This window comes from Hyperolius riggenbachi, chromosome 6, assembly GCF_040937935.1.
Source record: "Hyperolius riggenbachi isolate aHypRig1 chromosome 6, aHypRig1.pri, whole genome shotgun sequence".
In the NCBI taxonomy this organism is placed as follows: domain Eukaryota; kingdom Metazoa; phylum Chordata; class Amphibia; order Anura; family Hyperoliidae; genus Hyperolius; species Hyperolius riggenbachi.
In genome coordinates, this window is record NC_090651.1 from 286,419,944 (window position 1) to 286,446,698 (window position 26,755).

Here is a 26,755-nt window from a genome sequence, read left to right on the forward strand (position 1 = left end):
GTCCTATCTGTTGTTAGCTCCAGGATATTGTGCATGCGCAGCCCTGGCGCCTCCTTGGTCGTGCTTCCTTGAGTCGCGATTTGAGCCTTTCATACCTAGTTAAGACTTGTAACAGAGAGAGCACAACCAAGCAGGCACGCGGACAGGGACGGGCATGTACAGTAGACCTCATATGTCTCAGTCAGGGACTTTACTGTTGCTGATTGTGGAAGAACAGGTGGGACCAGAGGGACACCTAAAGAAACCAACAGACAACAAGGGGCTGGAAGAAGCCACAATTAAAGAGAACCCGAGGCGGGGTTCTCACAACGAAATCCCCATACAGAGGCTGGCTCTGCCTATAGAGCCCAGCCTTTGTTGCGAATCAGATCACCCCTAAATTCCCCCTGCGCTCAGCCAGACCCTATAAATTACAGCCACGCTGTGTGGCTGTGTTTACCTTTCTAACGTCAGTCTCGGCGCTCCCCCCGCCTCCTGCAGAGCTCCGTCCCCACCCGCGTCCCTTCCCTCCAATCAGCGGTACCGGAGCGATGCAGGAGGCGGGGGGAGCGCTGAGACTGACGTTAGAAAGGTAAACACAGCCGCTGCTGACACGCCGCGTGTCGGCAGCGCGGATGTCATTTATGGGGTATTGCCGAGCGCAGGGGGGATCTGATTAGCAACAGAGGCTGGGCTCTATAGGCAGAGCCAGCCTCTGTATGTGGATTTCATTGTGAGAACCCCGCTTCGGGTTCTCTTTAAGGATTATGTTTGTTTGGTCTCAGGTACACTTTAAGCATATCACACATGTTGTAACTGTGATCACAAGGCAGGAGATAGTTAAATCCTGATAAGGTGGCAAGGGAACCACAATGTACAAAAAATGCAGATCCCCACAGCTTTCTGTACATCAGGAACCCTAACCCCATGGAAGCCAATTCGGGTAAGCACAGGAAGTGTGACTGAAAACTGCTGTACATTTATCAATGCGGTAGACTGGCTGCGACTGGCTGAATTAACGGGACCCGATACCGAAGCTGCAGGCAGCAGAGGACGGCGGCGTGGGAGGGATCCGTGCGCATGGGGCTGGAGGATGCCCCAGGTATGTATAAGTCTTTTATTATTTTTGGTCTCTGGTTTCCTTTAAAGAGGAACTGTAACAACATATAGTAGAATGCAGTAAATTATTCCAAATATTTACTATTTACGTTAAATATCCTGGTTTCCGCATCAGAAACACTATGGCTATCTATTTCCATATACAGGATCTTCTCAAAAAATTAGCATATTGTGATAAAGTTCATTATTTTCTGTAATGTACTGATATACATTAGACTTTCATATATTTTAGATTCAAATACACACAACTGAAGTAGTTCAAGCCTTTTATTATTTTAATATTGATGATTTTGGCATACAGCTCATAAAAACCCACATTTCCTATCTCAAAAAATTAGCATATTTCATTCGACCAATAAAAGAAAAGTTTTTTAAAACAAAAAAAGTCAACCTTAAAATAATTATGTTCAGTTATGCACTCAATACTTGGTCGGGAATCCTTTTGCAGAAATGACTGCTTCAATGCGGCGTGGCATGGAGGCAATCAGCCTGTGGCACTGTTCAGGTGTTATGGAGGCCCAGGATGCTTTGATAGCGGCCTTAAGCTCATCAAGAGTGTTGGGTCTTGCGTCTCACAACTTTTTCTTCACAATTTTTCCACAGATTCTCTATGGGGTTCAGGTCAGGAGAGTTGGCAGGCCAATTGAACACAGTAATACCATGGTCAGTAAACCATTCACCAGTGGTTTTGGCACTGTGAGCAGGTGCCAGGTCGTGCTGAAAAATGAAATCTTCATCTCCATAAAGCTTTTCAGCAGATGGAAGCATGGAGTGCTCTAAAATCTCCTGATAGCTAGCTGCATTGACCCTGCCCTTGATAAAACTCAGTGGACCAACACCAGCAGCTGACATGGCACCCCAGACCATTACTGACTGTGGGTACTTGACACTGGACATAAAGGGACTCCGAGCTCTGAAAAAAAAAGGAAAGTTGTACTCACCAGGGGCTTTTTCCAGCTCAGTGCTGGTAGGGAGGTCCCACGCCGGCGTCCTGGCTCCTCTCCTTCTCCCCGCTCCGGAATGGCTGGCAGGCCGCAGCCCGGGCGACACTCTCCCGAGTGTCGGGCTGCTTCTTCCGCATATGACGCGGATTACGTCACACGCCGGCCGCCTCGCGTCATCACGGCGGCCGGCGTGAAAGTACTGCGCATGCAAGTCACCAGCCCCAATGCAATTTACACCGGCTGGACCGGGGTACAGGAAGCTTTACTTCATGCGCGGTGAGTGAGGGGGTATAATTAAGTATTTGTGGGTATGCTTAAATGCATACCACCGTGCCCTGCTCTGGATCCCTTTAAGAAAGTATTCAAACCAATTTTAAATGTGAGTATAGAATTCACAATGTTCTCTTTGGTAAGATAGACAAATTTTAACCATTCTAAAGGCCCATACACACGTCGTATTTTTCTGAACGACGGGTCGTTTGAACGTTCCGTCGTTCAGTCGTTCGCACGCGGAATCAGACGTGTGTACGGACTATCGTTCGCGTGATAAGACTGGCTTCCAGCGATCCGCCCGGCGGATCGCTGGAAACCAGTCTTATCACCCGAACGATAGTCTGTACACACGTCGGATTTGACGTGCGAACGACTGAACGACGGAACGTTCAAACGACGGGTCGTTCGCAAAAATCCGACGTGTGTATGGGCCTTTATTGTGAAGAACCCCTTTCTACACAGGTGGTAAAATCTCTTTTCTTCTATGCATGGATCATGTCCTATTGTTCTTTGTAAAGACCTAGGGATAAAAAGCTAATTTGCCTAGCTTTTATATTTTTCTTGGCTATACGTATAATTAGGTCACCTCTGAGTCTTCTTTTTTCCAAGCTACGTAAGCTCAGTTTGTCTAAACATTCTTGGTAATTGACATCTTCCATCCCTTTTCATTAATGAATTGCCTGTCTGCCATTGTACCTGTTTTAAAGCTTCAACATCCCTCTTATAATGTGGTGTACAAAACTGTATCCTAAACCCATGATAGCGATTTATACAGAGGAAGTAGTATTCTAGCATCTAGTTTGACAAACCCCCCACCCCCGCTTTATTGCATGCAGTGGAGAGTTCACATATATCTTCCATGTATGCAACAACATCCAGGCGGGTTACTGGGACAGAAACACAGCAGGGATGGAAAAAGGTAGCGCAGCTTCTGGACAGGTGAGAATGCTGTGCTGTGTGCATTCTGGAGGAGAGGGGGGTGGGGAGGGGGTGTGTGTGTGGCCCCTGATACCACCAATTTGGGAGGTGGGGGATATGGGCAGTACCTGATACTACTAATTTGGGGAAAGGGGGACTTGGTAACATTTGCCTAGGGCCCCAGTTTATTTTATGTAATGACCTCTAAGCAGCTGCACTCAAAGCTGAGCAGCTATACATTATCCCCTTGAGCGGCAGAGGCTGTAATCTAGTGTACCTGTCCATGCTCTCCTTTCCTCCAGTCATAGTCGTCTGCACTCTGCTCTGCTCCCTCCCCTTAGTGAATGAGAGGAGGGGGCAGAGCAGAGAGCAGATGCCTGTGACTGGAGGAGAAAAAAGCACGGAAAGGCACACCAGACATTGACTTAAATTACAGCGTCTATGCTGCCCGGGGCCGAGGAGATAACGTAGAGCTGCCCCGCTGCCACCTCTGCCACCTCTGCTATCAACAAGTAGCCGTGTCCTTTGCCGGGGCCCCTGTGTGTGACATCACTTAAGCAATATCAGGGAGGAGGCAGCACAATCATTGCAGTGTTGGGGAGGCATGGGCCCCCTAAAAGCACGGGCCTGGTCGCAATCATAACGGCTGTGACCACAGTTCCTACACCACTGGTCTCATGATTTTATGCCTTGTTTTATTTCCCAGCTGTATGCCATTTATTTTATATGGTGCTCTGCCATTGGCATGTCCAAGATGCCTGACTTTGCATTTGTCAAAATTAAATTTCATTTGCCATCCCCTTTTTGCCATTCTGTCAAGATACTCTTGTAATATGTCACTATCCTGCTTAGTGTTGATAATTCTGCATCATTGTGTGTCTGAGTAGATGGAATACTTGGTATTCCATCTACTCAGTCAATAATAGATTAATTGAAAATTGGACCTAATACTCACCCTTGTGGGACCCCACTGTTACCAATTTCCCATTTTGTGTTTGATTTACGACCATTTTTTACCTTCTGTCTCTTAACCAATTCTTTGTCTACACACATCTTACCCTAGTCCCTGCAGCCTCACCTTCTGCATCAGGTGACCTAGTTAGCACCCCTAAAGACTTTTGGGCGTGATAAGCATTGCACTAAGTAGGTTAGAACCGCTTTGAGGGAAAAACTGTTGCGCGCAAAGTTTTGCGTGCGCAAAGTCCGGTGCGTGTGAAACGTCGCATAGGGTTTAATGGCATTGCACGCGTAAACTTTGCGCGCATAAAAGATTACAACTTTGCACACAAGTTTATTTTATCACGCCTAAACTGAGTTAAGGCGTGATAATGGGCTTTTCACCAGCGTTCTAACAGTTAGCACGGCTTCGTGAATCAAGCCCCCTACATTTATTGCTTACCCAAAATCTAAATTAGCATTTACCTCTTCATGAAACCTCAATATGCCCTCAGACAAGATCTGTCTTTTGTAATTCTATACTGATGAACTGATATGAGATTATTCTGATCTATATAATTTTGTATAGCATCCTTTATGATACCTTCAAACAGTTTACATAGAACTGATGTTAAGCTTACAGGCCTGTAGTTTCTGGGTTCAGATTTTTTTCCTTTCATGAATAAGGGGAAAACTTCATCTGTAAGCCAGTCAAAGGAAACCGACCCACTTGAAAGAGAATGACAGAAAATAACACAGAGTGACCTATCAATAACTGTACTCAGCTCCTTTAATACTCAAGGATGGATAGCATATAAGCTAGGTGCCTTATCTATCTTCATTTCATTTGAACATGCCTGCACCCCTTCCTAGGTTAAAGAGAATCTGTATTGTTAAAATCGCTCAAAAGTAAACATACCAGTGCGTTAGGGGACATCTCCTATTACCCTCTGTCACAATTTCGCCGCTCCTCGCCGCATTAAAACTGGTTAAAAACAGTTTTTAAAAGTTTGTTTGTAAACAAACAAAATGGCCACCAAAACAGGAAGTAGGTTGATGTACAGTATGTCCACACATAGAAAATACATCCATACACAAGCAGGCTGTATACACAATTCCTTTTGAATCTCAAGAGATCATTTGTGTGTTTCTTTCCCCCATGCACTGAAGTTTCAGGCTGCTCTTTTCTTCCTGCAAACAGCTTTGCCCTTGTTTGTAATTCCTCAGTATGTGAAAGCCCAGCCAGCTCAGAGGACCATTTATCCAGCTTGTAAAAGATAAGAGACAGAAGAGAGAAGCTGCTCTAATCCTAAATAACACACAGGCAGTGTGCATAAAGGGGAGTTCATAGCAGAACCACAACACTGAAGAACTTGGCAGCCTTCCAGACACAGGCCGACAAGTCTGACAGGGGAAAGATACATTGATTTATTACAGAGACTGTGTTAGTAGAAAGTGCTGCAGTTAGCCAGAACACATTAGAATAGCTTTTGGAACTTGTAGGATGATAAAAAACAGGATGCAACTTTTGTTACGGAGTCTCTTTAAGGTGCTCATCAATTTCCCAAATGATCAATTGTCTGATCCCATCATTGCGTTCTGGCCCACCAACAGAGAGGAACATGATGAGAAATCTGATCAGACTAAAAGAATCATTGCAAAAGTCGACAGAGTGATCGATAGACCGATAATTTAATGTCGATCAATACTACTAGCAGTACCCAATCTGATTGATCGTATGGTCGAAAGTTCAGAAGATTCTACCATCAATGGGTACCTTTAGGCAATTCATGCTGAGTGAGGTAGACTGGGGACTATGAAACAAGAGCATAACCTTGGTAAGGACAGAGGCAAAGCTCCAGCTTGACCACCTACAAATCAACTAGTGTTAAATGTTAAACCAGAGTTAGGTTAAATCCGGTAAATCCTAAGTAAACTCTGTGGGATCCTTCCTCACCACTGCTGAGTTTCTTTGTACAATGCTGAAAGCTTGGTCCTTTGCTATGCCAGAAGGGCATGCAACCTTTGGAACATGGTGACTAACATCCACTTCTCTTGACTGACAGAATCTTTGGGCCATGATATACATTTAGCTGGTAGCTCCTCATGACTGTTCAATCAATTGCCATATGACACATGTAATGAAGTGTGAAATTTCACATATGATAGGCCATTTGTCATACAACAGTATCTCAATTGCAAGTCTTTTGCTGTAATTTATCTGCTTTTCTTTGGCTGTCATACTGCAGCAATAGTAAATCACGTCACATAAGTATCTCGCAAGTTTAAAGTGGAAATAATTTTACAGTGCACAGTCAAATAGGTACTAGGTCAATGACAACGGGGGGTGATTGGGGGAGGGGGGGGGGTTATAGCTCAATTAAACTCAAAATTCATCAGGGCACATTCTCAAAGCAATCACAAGATATGTGTAAATTATAAATCTTACCATTGGCAGATCTCTCATTATTTAAATTCCCTTTACAAAAATTAGGTTTTAAAAAAGCTTAACACAATCAGTTATGGCCAATATTGGCATCCTTGCATTTCTAGCAGAAAATTCACCATTTTCTCCCATAAAATTGTTGTAATTACAAATACCTTGGTGTTGCCATTGTTATGGTTGTGCTTAGCAGCAGAACAATAGACCACAAATTGCAGACTAAGATGAAAGCCATGAGAAAATATTTCTCATCAATCAGTGAAAATATATAGAAATGAACAATGACAAATCCCCACTGTGAAGCCCACTTAAGACACAGCAATCCTAGCTAACTAACTATACAAAATATACAAATATAGAGATACAGACAAGACAGAACAGCAGACAAGGTCAAGGCAAATACAACGTCAGAGTCTAGCAGGAGGTCAGATCAAAACAGAACTTATTCAGAGCAGGGAGCACAGAACACAACGATCAGGACAGCTAAGCGGGACTGAGGTTCTGAGGTAGGTGGAGTCTTTAAATGCAAATTCAACAAACCAGGTCACAATGGATAATTGTCCAGGATGAGGTCGGTGCATGAGGACCACCTGCTGCTGGTAAATACTGAAAGTACTGCCGTCCAGATGCAAAGAGCCATAAATAGGTAAACCGAGAAACTGCAGGCAAAATAATGTCCGTACATTTTTTCAAAATGCCACCTGCTGATGAACAGAGATAATACCACAGTCTAGGTGTAAAGATCGGTGTAACACAGAGAGGGTCTGATTACCGGTGAACTGTAGTATCACCGAGAATGCAGAATATACCCGATTATTGATGATCTGCAGTATCACCGATAATCAGATATATATTCTAACCTCTGGACACCTGAGCAACGAGTGAGTGTTGATGCAACAGTAATACTTTGAGTATACACCGAAGTAAGTTCCTTCCGTGGCTTAAACTCTCCCGGGAGAGGAGCTAAGCAGAGAGAGGAAGGACAGAGTGTGAGTGACACCAAGGAGGGAGTGTCACTAACAGATCTGGGAACTGCCTCTAACAGTAAGGCTAGTTCTCGGGGTCGGGCAAGCCAGGTCGTTAACACACAGACAGATGAAGTACAGACTCAGGAGACAGATACGGAATCCAATGAACAGGCAGGGTTCGGCAACGGAGTATCAGAATAGCAGGGAACAGAATCAGGAGGCAGATACAGAGTCCAGGAACAAGCAGAGTTTGGCAACAGGTAATCAGAAATAGCAAGGTACAGAATCAGAGATCAAAAGAATAGTCAGGCAGGCAGAAGGTCATAACAAATAATACAGTATAATTTCCTAATGCTAAGGTGTGAGATCCTTGGCCGTCAACACCTTTGGAAACTATGCTAGAACACAAATACAGACAGGTCTGAGTGCTACCACGTTGTGATCGCAACGGCAGACAACCAGTGGATGACCAGCACTCAGTATATATAGCCCAGCGCTCTCCAGCGCCTCCCCTAAGTGCTGGACCAATGGGAACTGGTACAATCGTCAGCTGACCGGCCTGGTCAGCTGACTCCCTTCTGGCTGTCATAAAAGTTCTGCCTCTCAACGCGCGCGCGCGTCCTTCTGAACCTGTGTGGACTATCAGTCCCAGCCACACCAGACATGTGTTGTAATGTTGCTGCTGCATGGGATGCGAAATCCGCCGCCACGCTGTCTGAGCGGCGTTTCCTCCGCATCCCGCCTTACTGAGAGAAACCGGCCTATGCGTACAAACCGCCGCGTCAGACGCGGCGGTTTCTCCGCGTTCTGCTATGCCCGCTGTGGAAACAGCCACCTGCTCTTGCGTCCATGCGGTGGCTTTTCCGCGTTTCTTCACACTAGGAAACTTGTGCCACCAGCAGGTGCAGCCACAAAGTGCAGGATTCCTACCAGTATTCCAGGGCAAACTATTTTTTTTTGTTTGCCCTGGAAGAACACCCCCAACATTTTAGAGACTCCAAACAAAATGTCAAAAATTATCTGGGCAAAATAATTGGCGTCCTTAAAGTGTACCTGAGACAAATAAATGGAATACATTTATACTTACCTGGGGCTTCCTCTAGCCCCCTTCAGGCTGTGGGCCCCCTCAATGGCTCTGTACTATGGGAGCACGATAGGCGCATGCGCGGCCAGACCACACATGGATGATGGAGTGTGATGGATGGAGCGTGAATCATCAAATGGACTATTGGGGGATCCCTAGCTGGTGGACTACAAGAAGCAGAGGACCTAGGAAGCAGCTACACAGCACAATATCACAAATGCAGCCTATGTAGTCAGGATTATTGGGGGTCTCTCGCTGGTGGTCTACAAGAAGCAGAGGACCTAGCAAACAGCTACACAGCACAATATTCCAATACAGCCCAGAGCTGGGACAAGGTCCTCCAGCACCCAAGGCTGAGGCACCACAGTGCGCCCCCCCCATCCCTCCCACCCCAGCCGTCACACACTGATTGCTATTAGACTAAGACACTCTGGTGCCCCTAACACCTTCATCTGTAGTTATCCGGCTTGCAGTCACTGCCATGTATCCCCTTTTCTTATTTCTCTCTGCTTTAAACACAACAGGGGAATTATAGCTGAGTGAAATGTGCGCCCCCTCCAACACTGCACCCTGAGGCTGAAGCCTCTCTTGCCTCTGCCTCGGCCCAGCCCTGATACAGCCTATCTAACACTGTCCTTGTATCAGCAGCAGCTCGTCTCCCTACACCAAGGGCAGACTTAAAATAGCTGCCAGGATAATGCCTTTCATGGGGGGAGGTGGTAATCAAGTTGGATTGGCCATCCTTTCCCACCTGACTTCAGGGTGATGGGTCAAAAAATGGGCCTATGGGAAAGTATGTGCGCGAATGGTGAACTGTTGTAATTCTAAATTATGACCACTGCAGGTCACAGAGTAAAGGTGCCCATACACATTGTCGATTTTCCCATTCAATCTCCTGCAGATTCGAGCACTCTGATGGAATCAGATGTAAATTGATTCCCTTTATCTTTATCTTTACCTTTACCAAAAATCTGTGGAAAGATTGATGGTGAAGAACAGAAAATCTAGGTCAATCTGGTAATTGCAGGAGTGGTGGTAAATTGACGGCCCATAGCATTGCACTGCATTGAACACTGGAAGTGATATCACACAGGAAAGCCAATGATCTCTGGGTACTAAGAGGTGGTCATGACTGTGGATACTGAAACTAAGGCACTTTTTGTATTGACCTGAAGAAGCGGGCCAGCACCCGTGAAACGCGTTGTCTTTTAGTGCATGAATGAATAAAAAACATACCTATTGTAGTGGTTTGTCCTTTGCATGAACTAGTATTATTGGGACTACTAATTCAGTGTATGATTTGGCATTTTGTGTCTTACTGCGTATTACCTCTATTGTGCTGTCTGTCACCCCTATTATTGTCTGTAACCTCATTTTGAAAGATCCGTTGGCCGCTCATGCTGGTGGAATGCCGGGACCCACGCTGAGGCGCAAGCCTCTGGGTTTTGGCAAGCATCTGACATCACTGGAGCGCATGGCACTCGGCTCCCATTGGATAAGCGGCGGACTCCACCGCTGTAAACAGTGACCATGTGTGCACATTGCGTGTCAGCCTTCCTGCTGACACGCTGCCCTCTCATTGGTTACTTTGGATTCCTTTGCTTTCTGATTTGTTAGTCCTTGTATAAAGCTAAAGTGAGCGCCCTCTGTCATCGCCTGTGATAGCTTATGCTGTGGCTTGTTGCTGAGATTGCGCTCAAACACCAGATTGATCTTGTTGCTGACTTTGCCTGTATCCTGACCAAGCTTTACTTTAGATAACCCTGTTGCCGACCACGGTATGTTCCTGACCACATCTTCTGATTGGATTACCTGTTGCTGACTCTGCTTGTACCTGGATTTGCCTGATTGCCGCCCGGACCGACCTTCGTTTGTTAAAGGACTCCCATGAACTCAGCCTGGACTGACATCGGTTTTAACTGAGTCTGACCATGCTACCTGTAAAGTGTTTGGACTGCCTACCTACCCTCTCCAGCCTGCCATCACCTGGCTATCATCTGGACTGCCTCAGCCTTCAGGCCTCGGTTGACTATATCACTTGTGATGTGAACACTGCCTTGTATTACTCATACTGCTTTGTTTGGTAAATACTATCTGTCAGTCTACATGCTACATCTGCAGGGTTATTGTAGTTTTAAGCTAGGTAGGATTTTGTGCAGGTGTTACGGGCTAGGCTATAGGTCAGTCATGTGGGCATACAGACTGACCTTTAGTCATTGACCAGACAAGCCTGACACATTTTTTGTGCACCTCTGCATAATATTTTGGTGTTCTATAAATCCAATAAATACAGTAATAATAATCACGTTCTGTGTTTGTGATAGCTTTTCCCCCGCATGCTATTATCATGTATGTTACGATTTTTCACATACAGCAGAATACACTGTAATAATGAAAGATGTGAATGCGGAACATGAGCACATGCTAACGAAGTGTGATTCCTAGTGGGGCCATTCACTATAATGGCCAATGTGGAAGTGCATGTCTTGCCTGCATTCCCTGCTGTACTTCTGACAATGCATGCATGCTGGAGGATACACATGTATCCGATGATAATGGATGCAGTGCACGTGTGTGAAGTCTCAATATAGGTTTGAGGAGTTGTACGAACAAATAACTGCATTTACATCATATGTATGTCTGCTGGTGGACCTATGCGCATACCATTTTAACAAAGCTGTGCATTTCTCTGGATCATTTTGGAGGTTGCTTTAAGGAGCTTTATATCTACAGCTCTTAATTATAACAGTTTTCCATCTCACTTGGCATTATCATGTGGTTGTTGGAGTCTGACATCTACTTTAATGTGGAATTAGCACACAGTAAAATGTGATAGTTTTGTCATCTGATAATCAGTTCAGATGTGTCTAGCTTTTACGAAGAGACTGAATCAATTTGAAGCCTTTTGTACTTTCTATAAATATCTGACTTTGTTTACTATGCTACATTTCTTACCTTGGATATGACCACCAGAGCACCGTTCTAGAGACTGTCCAGCTTCAGACCTATCTGATGATTTCCTCTTTTTTTAAAGTGGTTTTGTCAGGAAAGGGGATTGTATGTAGTGATGATCATAATGTGCTAATTACGATTTAATAATCTTTTCATTAATTTTTGTGATTACGATTACAATCATTATGCAGGAGAACAGAGGCGCCAAAAGGATAAAAGGAAGCTAAATGAGCTTAAAAACCAAATTCTTGGTAAATAGAGGAGGTAGTGGTGGACTTACCTCCTCCAAGTAGACACACAACGACTGTAGTAAAGAAAGTCAATATATTTTATTTATGAACTCCAAATATGCAATGCGTTTCGCAGGTTTGATCCCGCTTCATCAGGCAATAACAACGGAGCAATAGCATATGTGGTCAGTAGAAGAGCCAGGCCCCTCTCTGATTACAATCATGATGGAAGAATCACAATCATGAAAAATTACACAAATTTTTGCGTAATTGCTACCATACATGAAGATTTTATTATTACAATTGTTTACCTAATTACGATACTTTTCGAGAGGTAATTACTACAATTTTCATAATTACGCATATTTTTTGGGTCAAATTTTCGAGTAAAACCCGAAATTATGATTTCGTGTTACCTGTAATTTTGTAATTTCACATAATGTTTCGGTTTTACAAGAAAGTACGAGTAACATGAAATTAAACACAAAATTATGATTTAAGGTGAAATTATGACACAAAATCACGATTTATACATTTTGTGTCATAATAACAAGACCGCTAAAATTTTGGCTCATCACTACTTGTATGTTAGATTTTTGAGGCCACCAAATAAAGTTGGATATTGTTTGTAAGTAGTGGTATGGGCGCTCCTCCAGCTGAACAGTCACCTGTTTCACACTAACCTAGTGGATTGCTATATATAATGGGGGGTATCACCTCCCTATATCAATATACACAATTGCATATACAGCGCTCACACCATACAGCATACACAAAAAACAGTAATGTAATGAAAGTCCCAAGGGGTCCACTTCCAAAATTCCTCAACAATTTCCAAACAGTTCCAGTAAACACCACTGCGATGGATAGGAGTGTCAAACTATCAGAGGATCAAAAGTACATTATACCAGCATTATTATGTACATATTATACACCAGCATTCAGTGGCTGATAAATTGATATACCAGCAAGACTCACTCAAACAAAATTAGGATGGCTTCAGTGCTTATGCTTCTCCCTATATGTGACTCTATAAGTATAGAGAGATAGAAAATACATAGCATAATCTGGTTTCCAGCGAACATAAATCTTCCTCCACCAAGCGTATTTTCCACCATCCTAATCCTCCACACAGTAAGCCCCTGATGAGTCATACGTGACGAAACCGGTAGGGTGAGACCTCAGATGCGATGGCAGGAGAGATGTAACATAGAGCAGTGAATAAGGACGTCCTTTGATTTTATATGTGCATATCTACTTTTTACATGTGAGTGCAATTTTATGTACCTTTTTATGATCATTAAACAGAGTTACGCTATAGAGGCTATGTTTTTGAGTTTTTAAAGGTGGGATTCGTATGAGAAGTGAAGCTGAGTTTATAACATCTTATCAAGCGAGTCTAGCTGGTCTGTACTGGGTCAGTCCAGCCATCTGGTGAGCGCGGATTTGAATTATTCTGCATGTTGGTGTACTGGCACTGTGTTGTGGAGTTCTAGCACAATGTACTGACACTGCTGTGTGGAGGATTAGGACGGTGCAAAATACGCTTGGTGGAGGAAGATTTATGTTCGTTGAAAACCAGATTACGCTATGTATTTTCTCTCTCTCTATACTTGAGTCACACATAGAGAGAAGCATAAGTGCTGAAGCCATCCTAATTCTGTTTGAGCGAGTTTGCTGGTATATCAATTTATCAGCCCACCGAATGCTGGTGAGAGTATAATGTACTTTTGATCCTCTGATCGTTTGACACTCCTATCCATCGCAGTGGTGGTGGTCATTGGAACTGTTTGGAAATTGTTGAGGAATTTTGGACCCCTTGGGACTTTCATTACATTAATGGTTATTGTGTATACTGTAAACGCGGTATATGAAAGTTGCGTATTTGTTGATATTGCCCAATGCCTTTTTGTGGTACATGCTCCCACTTACAGGTTGTTGGGAAAAAAGAGATGCACAGGGTTTTCCACCAGTCTATCATATTTTACTTTCTACAATGTTGGTTTTAGTTCTGGTTTATTAAAGTGCATGCTTACTTGATATTAATAAATAAGTGAGACAGACCCTGCAATACTCATTTGTATTCTTTAGGAACTTTTAGGTTCTTTTTAATCCCTTGCAAAATACTAAAGGCTCTGTACAACTCACTACTAAGACCTGATTGGTAAAAAAAAATAGATTGGCAAAATAACACATTCTTTTTAGACTTTTTTTTCCTGAATTCACTAAGATTTTCACAAATGGGGTAATAGTTTGGTAACTTGCTGAAAAACACGGGTTCAATTCACTAAGACCTGTTTAATAAAAGTTAGAAGTCTAACCAGCTGTGGAATAGATCTCGGCAGCAAGCTGTGTTCTGGTACGGTGATGTTCTCTCACTTCTGGCTAGAGTTGTGATGATTCTTCAGGTGGGCTGGCTAAAACAACAGCCTTTCATTGCAAATACTGCTTGTGACAGTGTACAACAGTAAAAGGCATTCCCAGCATCCTTTTAGAGATTTGCATGCATGCGACTAGAGGGCTCTCTCTGTATCAGTCCATAGATGTGCACTTCTAAAAGGATACAGGGGAAACCTCTATGAATGTACCCAGCTCCTGCACCTCATGTTTTTTTTTTTTACTTTCTGATGTCCCGCCTGGCAGTACATTGGTAACAATGGAGTGAGGATTAGGACAGGGTGACTCCCCATATTGGCTGGCTTTCTCATTTGCCTGTTCAGTTTACTGTCTGAATGGCTGATTGTTAGTTACTGACAGCTCCAGGCTGAAGGTAAAATACTCTCACCTGTTTTACCGAGCGCATATTTGAAAATTGACATTTTTTAAGATATTTACCTCACAAGATGGTAATTTACATCACTAGTTGGTCATTTCAGCTTTCCATATGGTAACAGCCTTAGTGAATTGACATTTAACAAGATGGTTATTAAAATCAGCTGTTTTCTGCATTAGTGTATGTGGTGTAAATTGAACCCAATGTCTTAATTGAGTACTGTAAATTAAAACTCTATTCTTTAAAGGAATATTGTAGGGGTGTCGGGGGAAAATGAGTTGAACTTACCCGTGGCTTGTAATGGTCCACCGCATACATTCTGTGCCCGCGCAGCCACTCACAGATGCTCCGGCCCTGCCTCTGGCTCACTTCTGGAATTTCCGACTTTAAAGTCAGAAAACCGCTGCGCCTGCGTTACCGTGTCCTCGATCCCGCTGATGTCACCAGGAGTGTATAGCACAAGCCCAGTATGGTCTGTGCCTGCGCAGTAGGCTCCTGGTGACATCAGGGGAAGCGAGGACACGGCAACGCAGGCGCAGGGGTTTTCTGACTTTAAAGTCAGAAATTACAGAAGTGAACCGGAGGCGGGGCCGGAGCATCAGTGAGCGGCTGCGCGGGCACAGGATGCCTGCGGGGGACCATTAGAAGCCCTGGGTAAGTTCAACTCATTTTCCCCCGACCCCCCTACAGTATCCCTTTAAGGACAGTTTTAACTTACACTTAATGTACACGGTGATGTGAAAAAGTTTGATCTTCTTCCTGGCTTTCCCAGTAATATCATATTTCTGATTATTTAATAAAATTTACAGTGAAGGAAACACAACAAGGGTTTCGTTTACTATTCCTGCTTTATTTAATTAAGGCACAACGTTGTCCAACAGCCATATCATCAATTAGTCGCTTCAACAACCAGTTGAAGAAAAATGAATTGATAATTAGATTAAGCTGATTGAAGATAGTCATGTTTAATTGCAGACAGTCATGCTGAATCTAAATCTCAATATATACTGAGAATGAGAATGAAGTAGTCACAAGAAAGTTTCTAGGAGAAGAATACTATGCCATGATCAAAGGAAAACATCAGAAGAGATGAGTAAAAGAAGATGTTATCTGTCTGGAAAAGCTATGAAGAATGTGGAACTCTACAGAAACAAAACAAGGAGCGGTATGTTCTGTCACTGTATGTAATTGGGTGCTGCTTGCATACAGAAAATGTGTCCTATTTTTACAAACTGGTACTTTTGCCAGACAGTCTTTTGTTAAACTAAATAAATACAAAGTTTAGATTTGCAGCAGGCAAATTTTATTTGGTAGCTGCTGATTAATTTACTAGCAGTTTTTTAATTAATTAGCTGCCAATGCCATGTTTTTGTTGGCTAGTTCCGGATTTGGATTTGTCTGCTATAAAGTTATTGTACAGCCTATGCAAATCCCACTTCCTGTTGAACCAGAATTTTTATCACAGTCAAATTTCTAGCTTATTGTTCACTAGGACTAGGAACCTTACCTCTGCATCACAAAATGTTAACACGCTTATTTTTTACAGTCCAGTGGAATCTGGCTCATCTCTGCCCAAGAAATATCACTACTACATGACATACCTGTGAAAAAAAAAAGTTGGAACAATAATATATTTGATATGAAGGATGTATAAAGAAAGTCAGCTTGGCACAAACTGAATAACAAAATATGACAATTTTCACTTGATTTAAAACATCTGACCAATCTCTTTATCAATCCCCCATGCTTAGAAAATTGGATTGAATCAGTAAGAGTCAAAATTACATACAGTATACCCAAATATACTTTGTGTAGATTTGATTGATTGATTCAGTACATTGTTCAGTTAATAATCATTCAATTAGATTTGTTTCAGTCAGGACCACACAATCCTAGTTAGAAAGAGCCATGTTATTTACTTTACTTATACTTAATAGGTAGGGAGTAAGACAAAGTACACCATTTACCTATTTAAAGAGGAACTGTAGTGAAAAAAAAACCAATGAATACAATTGCTTATTTTCCACAATACTCATTTATACATTATTTAGTCAGTGTTTGCCCATTGTGAAATCTCACCTCTCCCTGATTTACATTTTTAAATGTTGTGATCTGTGTGGAATGTTTGTTTACTGTGAGTTCTATGCACAGAAGGAGATACTATTTGCTTGGTAGTTGGAAAAAGACATTATTTCCCACAATGCAATGAGGTTCACATATAGCAAACTGTCAGGACTATGGTCATACAAACTGCCCGAATAAAGGAAAAATCAGGGAAATAAACAATTGCAAACTATAATAATATCTAATATTAATTGTCGCGCTCTTTCCCCAACCATAAAAAACACACTAAAATACTGTAGGCTTGCAGCACCAGTTCAAATTTCACAAAAAACATAAATTGTAAAGCTTTAAAAGAAACCATACGCAGCCTTACAGTCCACTAATACATCAAGTTTATGGAAAGCAACTTCATCCAGTCCTCAGATTCAATCTTCCAACTCCGTATACCTCATGAAAATTCCAAAAAGACCAAAAAATAGCCCCTGATGAGTTTTATGATAAAACGTGTAGGGTGTGATACCCCCTCGCCTCCAGAGCCCCAGCATACCATATCATACCATTGACTATAGCTCGGGTGACCCATGCATCACTCCTTTCCCATGCAGTGCCCCCAAGTGAATGCGCAGTAGCAGAACGCAATGGACGTTAAGGTAAGTGCCTGTTTTTAATTTTGGGAGGTGGGTGCGGATGGCCCTCCCCGGCGCTGGCCACGCTTGGGGGGGGGTCGTCTGCACCACCCAGCCTCCCCCTCTGGGGTGTCGCTGTGGTCCCTAGGCAGTGAGAGAGCCTGGGGCCCCGCAGCCCCCCGGTTGTATGAGGGCATTGGGAAGCCTCCCCGTGGCGCTCCTTGATAGTGCTATGTAGCATGAACTAATTCCCACAGGGCAACCGCTTCGCGGTATTAGTTTTTGACCCTGCAAAGTTTGGCATGCGAAAGCAAATGCAATTTTGCATGAGCAATGCCTCATGATAAGCCAATTTAGCCAGATTTGCACAGCCAGACTTGTAAGGGTTAAGCTTGGTGTTGAGCACGCATAAATCTTCTTGTGGTTAGCATACCATTGACTATGCAGGCTGGTATAGCTCAGGTTACAGAGCCCTATGCGGTTAGGGCTCCACATTCTGGCTATCATAGCCTGCATGGGTTTCAATGGGTTAAAGAGGTTCGGGAGGGGGGACCCCACACTGTCCATTCTAATGAAATGTATTCAATGTGTACACAGCAGAACTCAGAATGCAGTACAGTGTACCACAGCAAAGTGTCATTTTAACCATTTATCAATTTTCGATTCTCTCAAAAACTACATGGTCTTTTCAAAAAATGTTTTTTGTTCACCATGTTCTTACTGTTCTCTCTAACAAATGTGAATTTGGTGACAATAGCTTGTATGGGGGTTTTGCTATTAACAGCGGAATTCGATGCCATTGACTTCAATAGAAAATGCCTTTTCTATTGAATCGGAACATGAAATTTGGTATTTGCCTGCGGTACACTGAATTTTGGAAAAAATGGAGTTTGGCTGTTTCGATCAACCCCACTGTTTATTAACCTCCTTGGCGGTAACCCCAGGCTATGGTCAGGGCAGAAAAGCACAGCTCAGAGCGGTAACCCCGACCTGCACTCGGGGTAGCCGGAGGAGGCTTTATGCAGAGCAATACGTGCAATGGGTGTTGAAACCCACCTCCCGGGGGATCCCAACGTCGGAAGCCACTCTTCTTCCGCTCCTCAGAGGCTCTGCTTCCCCCTGGTGAGATTGCCATCTGTTGTCATGACGACAGCCGGCAATCTCACTTTAGGGTTCCAGCACCACCCGGAGGAACGGAGGGAAAACTGCAGCACTGGAGCTCAGGGAGGAGAGTAAGTGCTGGGGCTGCTGCAGACTCTCTGCTGGTATGATTTTTTTCATGATTTTAGGGTCTAAAAGCAAATGAAAAAATTGTACCACTTTTAGACCCTAAAATCAGAAGGAATCATACTGCAAGGGAGGTTAATTTCCCTCTAAACTGAATCAGTAAAGGAGAGTTTAGGGTGGAATTTGAATCTTATGATGTGGTGCATCTCTGCTGTATTCCGTTTTATAAATGTTACTGCTCTTAGTGCACCTGACAGTGAGAAAGGGGCTCACATTCAAGTAGACTATGGACCAGAACCAACTAGGCTCTAAATTCAATGGCTGCAACTACTGCTTCTCTGTGAACCATTAAAATGTGTTTTAAAGACACTACAAAGCTATTGTAGTCTAATTGAGAAGATTAGAATGACAAGATTTGGCAATGCAATCTGAGCTGTCCTAAAACTTTTAATCTATTTAGTCGAGGAAAGTATCAATTAACTCTGTCCTTACCTGATTCAATCTGTCTGTAGCACATTACAACAGTTCAGGGCTACGTTCACAAGCTTTTAATCTGTCAGTGTGGCTTCAGGGATGCAGTGAAGAAATCCATTTTGCCCGTACTTCCTAAATGCTGCATTTATAGAAATTGCTGTAAAAGGAAGTGTCACAGGCATGATTTAAAAAGGCACACTAGTGACATATAGAAGAATGCAGAAAGTTATACTGTACAGTGCTGCCCATAATTATTCATACCCCTGGCAAATTTTGACTTAAAGATACTTTTATTCAACCAGCAAGTATTTATTTGACAGGAAATGACATAGGTGTTGTCAGGCGTGCGGAGCTTACCTCCGCCGCGGCGACCAACACAGCAACAGCGACCTCCGGGTCGCCTGGGAGCATCGCCGGCGATGGCGATGACATCAGCGTCTCTTCGCAGCGGCAGATAGAGGGTGGACGCGCACGCTGTGCGCGTCGCACCTCTTCTAGTCTCAGGAAGCGTGTTAGCTGACAGACGATCAGCTGACACGCAGGACTGCATACCAGCTCCTGATTGCGGGCCGGTTGGGGGGCGTGGCTTCCCTGCCGTCTCAGGCTTCTTAAGCCCTGCATTGTCAGTCCTACTTTGTCTGAGGTAGCTAACACTTCGCAGTGGAGGCTTCAGACCTTAGTTAGATCCGTATGTGCTTGAACCGGCAGGACCCCGGGGATTCACTCTTAGCTCAGGAATAACATATTATTGTGATTGTATTTGACCTTTTGCCTTGCCTCTTACTACTACCTTTGCCTATCTGACCTGTTGCCGACCTCTGCCTGAATAAACACTCTGATTTGCCTTACAATTTTGTACCTTATCTGTCAGATCTGTTACGACCCTGCCTGTTGACCATTCTTATATCTGTACCAGGGACAGTATCACCTCCTACTGTCACTGTAGTAATTATACTATTGTTGTTTGTCTGCTAGTGCCCTCATACACTAGCAGATCGTTACAGGTGTCTCCCAAAAGATAATAAGACATTTTACAAGAGGCATTATTGGCCTCAAATACGCTTTACCAAACACTTTACTGAACGAACGTTTGATCATTTACCTCATGGGTAAAATCTAATTTTGAATTCACTAAGGTGTTATAGATTTATTGAACGTTTTATCAATAATACATTGGATAAATATATAACACCTTAGTGAATTCAAAATTAAATTTTACCCATGCTGTAAATTATCAAACGTTCGGTAAAGTGTTTGATAAAGCTTAGTGAATTGAGGCCATTGTGGGGAAAAAAAACATTTCTCAGCTTTTATTTACATTAGAGCAAAAAGTGTCCAGTCCAAAATTATTCATACTCTTCTCAATAATAAATAGAAAAGCTTTTATTGTCTATTACAGCAATCAAACACTTCTTATAATTGCAGACCAGCTTTTTGCATGTCTCTATATGTATTTTTGCCCATTCACCTTTAGCAATGTGCTCCAAATCTTCTTGCCATCACCCTGATCTTTAGCTCCCTCCACAGATTCTCATTTGGTTTCAAGTCAGGACTCTGGCTGGGCCACTCCAAAACATTAATGTTGTTGTCTGCTAACCATTTCTTCACCACTTTTGCTGTGTGTTTTGGGTCGTTGTCATGCTGAAATGTCCACTGGTGCTCAGGGCCAAGTTTCTCTGCAGACTGCCTGATGTTGTCGTTGAGAATCCTTATGTATTGCTCTTTTTTCATGGTGCCGTTTACTGTGATTAGGTTCCCTGATCCATTGCCAGAAAAACACCCCAAAGCATTAGGCTCCCACCACCATGTTTGACAATGGGGATGGTGTTCTTTGCGTTGAAGGCTTCTCCTTTTTTACTCCAAATGAAGGAAACATCACTGTGACCAAACAATTCAATTTATGTTTTATCTAAGATCTGACCATAACACAGAAGACCAGAAGTCTTCTTCTTTGTCCAGATGAGCATTTGCAAAGGCCAAGCAACCTTTTGTGTGCCTTACCTGGAGAAGTGGTGTCCACCTTGGTCTGTATCCGTGGAACCCAGCAGTGTGCAGTGTCCATCGGATTGTCTGCCTTGAGACGTTGCCACCAGCAGAGCCCAGATTCAACAGGATGGCTGTGGTGGTGATTCTTGGATTCTTTATCACCTCTCTCAATATTCTTCCGGCCAGCACAGGTGTCACTTTGGGCTTCCAAACAAGTCCTCTGAGATTTTCATCTCCTAATTGGACTTTTAATGTGTACCTGAGCTCATGAACTGAGATGCAAATAAAACATCATTCCATGCATATATTTTGTTTTCATAGTGGCTGTTCCATTCTGTCACAGCTGTCAGCTCGGTAACATTGCTGTTCAGGTAGGATAAGTGAACAGCTGAGCCTGAGTGGAGAAATAGCAAGGTGGCAGCCCTCCGAAACAGAGACAGCACCTTTGTACTTTGAACAGTTAGTCTAGGTTTGCATTAACCATACCTACAAAAAAGTACATTTACACATCATCAACAGTTTAAAAGGGAAAATATAGTGCACTTTTTACTCTTTGTATAGCACACAAAATTTTAACTTTTATTTTTTTTCTGCCCTGCAGTACAGGGGGTACTATTGTGAGCAGGAAAGAGTGTTGCACCATTGTTTCAGTACACAAGTGTCTAACATTATGAGAGCAAAGTCGCCAGACCTGGTGACTGATAAATACTAGTAAGTCCAATGCTAGGTACACACCATACAATTTTCTGTTAGATTTTCTCTTAGACTTACCTGCCAGATAGATTTTTTCCATGTTGTAGGTAAATCTAACAGAAGAATCTAACGGAAAATTGTATGGTGTGTACCTAGCATTATGGTTCTCTGAGGAGGGACCTTTACTGCACTGATGCAGAACTGAGACCTTTCTTTTACCTACAAGGTCAAATCAGCATGTGGGGCATTTAAACAAACATTATATTTTAATTTGTGAAGATTCAAAAAAAATCCAAGAGAAAAAAACATGGTTAGTGTTAGGCTTTTGCAAGGGAAAATGGGTAGTACTTATTAAGGGTTTAAGATTAGGAAGAAAAGGGTTAAGAATAGCATTAGGCTGAACGGAGTAGGATGGTTATGGTAAGGGAAAAACCATTGGCTGGGGTTAAAATAGCTTTGATCTCTGTACATTGAGACAGACCGGGCACTGACATTTTAAATGCTTTATTGCCTCTTATTGCCATGCGAGTTACTGCGCATACCTAAGCTGCCAATACGTGGAAACTACATTTGTGCATTATGTGCTGCAAAACAAACATAAATTGTGGTGATACAACATTCATGTATTATTATTATTATTATTTAGTATTTATATAGCGCCGACATATTACGCAGCGCTGTACAATGTATATATATATATATATATATATATATATATATATATATATATATATATATATATATATATATATCTTGTCACTAACTGTCCCTCAAAGGAGCTCACAATCTAATCCCTACCATTGCCATATGTCTATATTATGTAGTGTAAGTACTGTTGTCTAGGGCCAATTTTTTAGGAGGAGCCAATTAACTTATCCGTATGTCTTTGGAATGTGGGAGGAGACCAGAGTGCCTGGAGGAAACCCACGCAGACACGGAGAGAACATACAAACTCTTTGCAGATAGTGCCCTGGCTGGGATACGAACCTGGGACCCAGTGCTGCAAGGCGAGAGAGCTAACCACTACGCCACCATGCTGCCCACGGTGGCGTAGTGTACTTTATGTGCTGGATAAAGTGTTTGGAAACTTGTGATGCTACTTTGTGAAAGACATCATGTGAAAACAGGTGAAGACATCAGCATATACTGTCAAAAGACATTCTTGCTCTCCATATTTTAGCCTCTTCTATAAAGGACATATAAAAACTCTTTGTCCAAAATATTTGTTTATTTATGTCAACACCCCTAAAAAGAACCCCTAAAAAAAGGGGGGAAAAGACCCCAAAAACCCAATAAAAAAGCAGCCAAAGTAGCCAATGCCCTTCTTTGTTTAGATATCTCGCACGGCGAGTCCCGCCCCCTCATCCTCGACCCCACTGACTTCATTTCCACCATACAATGGCTTGCGTACACATATACAGGAGCCACGTGGCGCCATCTTTGTACAGGACACGCATGTGAGCAAGTGCCAGTCATGTGTGAAACGGCTGTTGTGCCGTCCATTTCTTCCCTGGTCACCACCATCCCCAGCACCCCAGCACCAGCATCTACTAAAGTTTGACAAATCCAATATTGTATGGCAGATGTGATGTATTATTTGTATGACTACAATCAACTCGCATGGCAATAAGAGGCAATAACGCATTTAAAGTGGCAGTGCCCGGTCTGTCTCAATGTACAGAGATTTTTACTGAATGTTTTCTGCCCACGTGTCTCCGGTTGCACGTCACCCGGCTTGTCCAATAAAGCCGCCATACAGGTGCCTCATTGAAGTGCGAATCACGTAATTTACACAGGTGTCGACTGATCCCCCTTTCCCTCTGAAGATACACTTTTGAGTGCCGAGTGTAACCTCACCCTACAGTGTACCTAAAATAGCTTTGAACAAGCACAAAAAAATACCAAGTCACCAGTGGGAGGAGCATAAAAATGAACAGGTCACCAGTGGGAAGAACACCAAACTGAACATGTCACCTGTGGGAGGAGCACCAAACTGAACAGGCCACCAATGGGAGGAGCCCTAAAAGGAGCAGGTCACTAGTGGTAAGTCAAATCTATTGTTCTGGACCTGCTTTTTCCTATACTTTATTACATACTTATGAATAATATGCTTTATTTTTTAGCTTTAAAAATGAGAGCTGACAGTTCACATTTTCTGCACCGCTTTATAAACAAGACTTTAATGTGGCAAACACTACTAAAATTCTATTCAGGTAATCTCTAAGGGCTCCAAATTATTAAAGCAAGAACATTTCACTTCAACTCATTTCAGGTGAATTTAAGAAAAAAGTAGGAATTTTCAAGAAACTGAATAGTTAAAGTGAACACAGGCAAAGTAAAAATTCCTCCGTTTAATGAATCAGGCCTTTTTTTCTGGTAGACTACATTTGTTCATGATGTTAGGAAATGCCTGGGAGTGTGTGTGTGTCACACACAGCTACAGTGACACATGATATTTATAACAAACTAAATGGGAAGGTGTCCCTTTGTATTACGCTAATTATGTGCAACTGGATCCTTCAAGGAACTGTGAGAAGCGGGGCAGCATGCTGCAGCCTGGTGAGCGGGAACTGTCTGTCAGTGGCACACCAGAAGGGTCAGCTGAGGTAAACTTCGGGCTTCACCAAAGTGATATCAGGATGCATGAAGGAATAACATGCTTCTCTTTGCTTGTAATACTTTGACTTATGACATAACTGCTCACTCTAGTCTTAAGTCTACTAATGATTGTGTTTAAAATAATGCGAAGATGGACAACAAATACATCTTTTTTTGTATGTGAAACTGTGAAGTGGTCCTATTACCAGAATCCTACTTCCTGTGAATAAGTAGGGCAGATGTAAGCAGAAGAAAACTGCTCTGCTATTTTTAGTAGTTATGTACTGTACCTCTTTCTTGCCTTAAAATAAAAAGATTCTTCCAATCTCCTACTTCCTGTTTGGACCTAGGTAGAAATGGAAGACATTTAACCATTTAGGAGCCAATTTATGTAGAGGCTTTTTTTCATTTATTTGTTACATTTCCTTGCTACTAATTAGTATTGCTGTAATGTGTATTTTTGGCCACTTGTCACTAGGGGGCAGTGTTAGAGAGGACTTTTGCATTCAGTTTCCATACCCTCTGCTCGCAGAGAAACATCAAAGCATTCAAAGCATTTACAGCACAACAAGTTCGCCAGCTGAGGTTCAAAAGTATTGCACTTATCTCAAATAAGATAATTCCGTTGAAGCTGCTAATGGGTTAAAGCCAGGGGTGGTCAGAATGTTATGGAATTCAGGACACACTTTATTCATTCCAGGAGTCAGGATAATTTTTTTTGGAACCAGTTCCAGAAAAATATTTTAAAGTTAGACAGGTACCAGCTGAAATGTTTAAGGTGAGCCCAGCCCTGCTTAACTACTAGCTGACCGCATCACACTGATGGGCATGGCCGCGGCGGCAGCCCCAGGACCACCTAATGCCAATCAGCGTAAGGTCCTGGGGCTCTGTTTTGCAGGAGATCACGCCCAGGCTGCGCACGCATCTCCTGCTTGGTGGGCGGAGCGGAGCTCCACCTTCAGGCTCCGAGCGGCAATTGTCACTCGGGAGACTGTTAGACAGTGAAACCGCTGTCTAATTACCAGTACAGCGCTGCGATCTACAGCAGCGTTGTACTGGGGACAGCCGTGTGACACAGCTGTCCCTTCCATTGGCTCAGAGGTGATCCGCTGTCATAGGCTGAAGCCTATGACAGCCGATCACAGTGATAGGCTGACGGGGGGAGAGAGAGAGAGTGGCCACTGCACACATAATAAAAAATACACATTTTTAATATTATTAATAAAAAATAAAACAAATAAATATTTATAAAAAAACAAACACCTGGGGGGCAATCAGACCCCACCAACAGAGAGCTACAGAGAGTTCTGTTGGTGGGAAGAAAGGGTGGGATCACTTGTGTGCTGTGTTGTGTGGCCCTGCAGCTTGACCTTAAAGCTGCAGTGGCCTGTTTTACAAAAAAGGCCTTGTCTTTAGGGGGGTTTAACACTGTGGTCCTCAAGTGGTTAAAGGGCCTAAAAATCTATATTTATGAGTAAAGATGTAGTGAACGGTTCGCCGGCGAACGGTTTCAAGAGAACTTTGGGGGTTCGCGTTCGCCTGGACCAAGCGAACTTTTGCGGAAGTTCGATTCGCCCCATAATGTACTATGAGGGTCAACTTTGACCCTCTGCATCACAGTCAGCAGGCACATTGTAGCCATTCAGGCTACACTAAGCCCTGGAGCCCCACCCCCCCTTATATAAGGCAGGCTCGCCGGCCATTAGCCTCACTCGTGTGCCTGCTAGAGATAGACTAGGGACAGCTGCTGCAGACTTGTTCTTCTAGGGACAGATTAGTTAGGTTCTTGGCTGCTTAGCTTGCTTCTGGCTGATCATTATTGCTTTTATAGCACCCCTCAACAGCTCTTTTCAGAGCTCATCCTGTACTTTTTTTTTTCTGTGTGTCAAACTGACACTTTTGTTGCATGCACAGCACAGCCTTGCTAATTCATAGTGTGTGTGCCATTGCCAGCAGCCCAGCACATTCAGTGACTACCTGTGTGTGTGACAGGGAGCTGCACATTGTACTACCCAGTAATGCATATACCCAGTACCTGTTGTGTTTACTTAACCCACCTCATCACTGCATATACCTAGCTTTGTGTTGAGTAAACCCAGCTCACTGCATCGAACTACCTGTTGTGTTCAGTGATCCCACCTCACTGCATATACCTACCTTTACTGTTAAGTGAACCCACCTCACTGCATCTAACTACCTGTTGTGTTCAGTGAACCCATCTCACTGCATATAACTACCTTTACTGTTCAGTGAACCCACCTCACTGCATCTAACTACCTGTTGTGTTGAGTGAACCCACCTCACTGCATCTAAGTACCTTTACTGTTCAGTGAACACAGCTCACTGCATCTAACTACCTGTTGTGTTGAGTGAACCCACCTCACTGCATCTAACTACCTGTTGTGTTCAGTGAACCCACCTCACTGCATATACCTACCTTTACTGTTGAGTAAACCCACCTCACTGCA